Source organism: Haemaphysalis longicornis, unplaced genomic scaffold (genome assembly GCF_048455015.1).
Source record: "Haemaphysalis longicornis isolate Haplotype H1 unplaced genomic scaffold, Haemaphysalis longicornis Haplotype H1 scaffold_4, whole genome shotgun sequence".
Lineage (NCBI taxonomy): Eukaryota > Metazoa > Arthropoda > Arachnida > Ixodida > Ixodidae > Haemaphysalis > Haemaphysalis longicornis.
In genome coordinates this window covers 20,925,406-20,929,451 of record NW_027526361.1, presented here as the reverse complement: position 1 = coordinate 20,929,451, position 4,046 = coordinate 20,925,406, and positions in this window count along the sequence as shown.

Genomic DNA, 4,046 nt, shown 5'->3' with positions numbered 1-4,046 from the left:
GCGTTTCATGACGGACATAGGCTTAGCTGAAAGACTGTAGAGTCCATAATGGGACTAAAGTGTGGGAGAGGCCCCGCTCCTATCCCCTATTTTTCGTCTGCCCTCTCTTTCATCCCCTGCACACCCCCTCCCCAGAGTCAAGTAGCAATCCGGGACCTAAGGCTGGATAACCTCCCGGCCTTTCCGTTCGCTTTTCTCCTTTTCCTTAGACGCGATAAGCCCTCGGAATTAGAAAAAAAAGGCTTCACGTTTCACACTTTGCGGTCCCCATAACTAGGGGATCGAAAGTGCAAGCCCTCAGTTACGGGGTGGTAATTGAAACAAGTTATCCATCGCACACCGTATACAGGCACTTTAGTCAAAAACTTCTCATCAACAGCCCGCAGCAACGACCGCTTGAGCAGGTTCTAAACACTACGCATTCGCCGAGTATGAAGATAAGTGCGCCTATTGCATCCGGTCGATACTACAGCGAGGTCACCGAGTATTGTCGCTGAATTTCCGTGCGCAGGGGATCGGGCTATCGCGTAGAAACACCGTTATTCATTGTTGCGTTTGCAGGGAAGCTCGCGAGCTGGAATCCCCGAAAGGAGGAGGGAGTGGGGGAGGGGGTGCTCAATAGTTCCGCTTGCAGCCAGTTGGCACTGGCACCCGTCCAGTTCCGCTGCGTTTGTGCGCGCATCACCGCTCTCTGCCTGGTGGTGCACGAGGGCTAGCCTTGTGCTGGCTCGGATCTGTCAATCCGCAGCTGGAAGGGCTCATCAGACCGGCAGAAAGTTATGCGCGAGACACTGCAATAGATAGGGGGGGTTAAACCAGAGGAGGAAAAATCTTCTCAAAGGCCCAGCTATTTTTTTGAAAACTGGAGTGGAAGTCATTTCTTTTTCACGTGAGTCGAATGGTTTCTCTGCACGAGTTTTCGTGTTCTTAAAGCCGTATGTTACAGGTTACAGGCAGCTAGAAAAATCCCTTAACAATTTAGGAGTGTACACCTACGAATGTGTACCGCATGTTGCCAATATACAGTACATCGGTAGGTGTAAGATTAGCCTCGCATATATCTTTCACCCCTCGGCGCTGTTTGGCCCTGAACTGCACATCCCGGATGATGTATACCTCACTTTTACAATTATGAATGCGATTGCAAAACGAGGAAATTGTGTTCCATCCGTGTCACATGTGTTTGTGGGTCGACCGCGGAGTCCTTATAAGGCTAACAAGCCAGGATCGCTGCAATAATTACGCGCGTATACATGAATGCTAGTTCAGTTGTTTGAGAGCGAAAAAGATAACTTAGTTTCACAACTTCGGAATATGTAAAGCAGGGCATGGCTCCAAGTGTCGCGAATGACACAAAAGTGTATAGGGACCGGCCGGCCGTCGTATGGCACCACCGTCGCTTCAGCGAACAGCGCCGCCCGTGGCGAACCGCTCGTCGGTGGAATGCCGGTGGCGGTCAGCGCAGCGTTGTTGTGCATGGCTTTCTGTCGTTTTCTGCGGTGCGGCTTGCAAAGCGTACATAACCACAATGACGTTTTTCAGATCGGTAAATCTTGAAAGCAGAGGCGACCTTTACGAGGCATGGCATGTGCGTGATTTACGCCCATATTCAGTATTACGAATAGCAGACGACGCTCAATGCGCCAAGCTGGAAGTCGAGCTGGAAGTGAAAGTCCGTCCCTTCATGCAATTTTTTCATGCCTGCATGCAGTTTCGCGTATCGAGAAGTATATTGCAGCTAAATGCTCCCACAAAGCCGGTGTGTGCAACCGATCCAGGAATGCTGCAGCGCTGCAGCGCTGGCCTTTGGCAGTTGATGACAAAACGGAGTCGTGCACAAGCGAAAGGCAAAGTTGGTGGGTGCCTTCTAAGATATACCTCAAAACAGAAATTGTGATGGTCGACGCTTCCGTAACTTCATTAACTACGGTAGAAACGTGCTTAATTTCACAGAAATACGTTTACTACAGCCATCGGGAATAGTTTACAGAATAAATACGTACCGCATGATAGTAGAACGTTATTGCGTGTCGTTGAAAAGCATTGCTTTACAAGAATTGCAAAGTTGCTGGCTAGTTGGTTAATGGTTTTTCAAAAACCAATTCCGGCGTGGCTGAAGGGCGTGAGACAGGAGGGTGCCCGAAACCTGTACTCAGTTTCACAACTGAATGCTGCGGTCGGTTTACAAGCTGCGACCTACGCTTTAAAAATCATGCACTCCTGCGTCTAACGACGATGATGTTTTATAGCAAAGCTTTCTCGTGTGGGTTACCTTGGTTGCCTTATGGATTTAAACTTTGACTAGTTGAGCTTCGAATTTGATCAGCACGCAGTCTGGTCTTTTGATCGCGGCATCTTTGACTTCGACTATTTCCCATTCGATTTCGCACGAATAAAGCTTTGCGTTCAACCATCGTAAACACTAGACGGAGGGCTAGATGATTTTGCTCTTTAATTTTGAACTTCCATGCACCCCTCTCCAAATTTAAACTTTTTCCAGCGTGTCGGAAATGTGTCTATGCTGGAGGACTCGGGCTGGTGCACCCATATTTGAAGCAACTAATCGCTCGTTTTTGGTGTCTTCACAAGGCACCACACGATTTTTTAGTTACTCTGTAAAGAATGTTTAACCATTAAATAACACCTGCTGACGTTAACACTGCCACATTTTTTAACTATCGGTACCAGCCTTTATTCCACGCAGGTGGAAAAATGGTAAGGGGAGGAGGGGATGGTTTCTAGCTTGGGCTGTTGGGTGGGTGAATAACTTTGGCTCTTGATAAAATGACCACCACAAATGTGGGAGTTCCACTTCGGCTTTCAGGCTCCCATGCTCTCACAGTGTCGCTCACCAAAACCGAAGGCACAAAGGTTACGGGCACAGAAAGAAAGTGTAAACTACCGCAACACTTCTACGGCTAGACGGTAATCTATCTCGTACGCAAGTGCATTTTTTTTTCAAAGCATACGTATTGAGGTATCCCAGCGCTAAGGCTGGCGTGGAAACCGTGGTCAATGAAACCAGTGAAGATAATTTGAAATGGTAGAAATAAATACTAATATTAATATTTTATTCCTACTCAGATAGTGCGCAGCCAGGCGCAGAGCGCTGTAAAAAGCGCTCATGTCACTGTAGCCCGTTCCCAAACTTAGAAGCATCAAATAAGTTTATGTAGCCGTAAGTGCATTTAAGAAGAAATGAATACTAATTATAGTAGTTTATTCGTACTCAGAACGGGTGGAGCCAAGGGTAGATCACTGCAAAAAGCGCTCATGCCATTGTAGCCGATATCCAACTTTAGAAGCTTCCGACAAGTTTACGTAGCCGTTACTGCATCTAAGAACCCAACACATCTGTCTAGACTTCGTTTATCTCACATATCCGCTCACAACTCCACCAAAACATTCAAAGCCCCGAAGCAAACACGACAAAAACAACGTGATGCTGTGTAGTCCAATGCGCTGGCTCATTCCACTGACGAGGGGAACGCCGAGTGGTGGCGCCATCCGTCCAGCTGCCCGGTCCCTATGACACGTTCTTCACGTCGTGCAAAGTACGAGTCCCAGCAGGGGTAAAAAAAAAAAAGAAAGTGGCTTTGCGACTACGTTAATACCGAGTGAATCAAGGTTGCATTCGGTGCACCACTGCTGTTAGCATGAGTCATCGACTTTTTTATAGAAAATATGACTGCGAAGGACCTCGTTGGTTCATTATGACGAAGAACCCGCCGCGGTGGCTCAGTGGCTAAGGCGTTGTGCTGCTGAGTTCAAGGACGCGGATTCGATTTCCGGACGCGGCGGCCGCTTTTCTGATGGAGCGGAAAGCAAAAAACGCCCGTGTGTTCGAGATTTCGGCGCACGTTAAAAACCCCCTGGTGGTCAAAATTAATCCGGAGCCCTCCACTACAGCGCGCCTCTTCGCCTGCGTAGCGTCGGCGCGTTAAACCCCATAATCAATGAATCATTATTACAAAGAAGTCGGAAAGAAAGGACAGCAGAAAGAAGCAGCCCATATGTGGGTGCATCACTCCTGGGTTGCCTTTTCT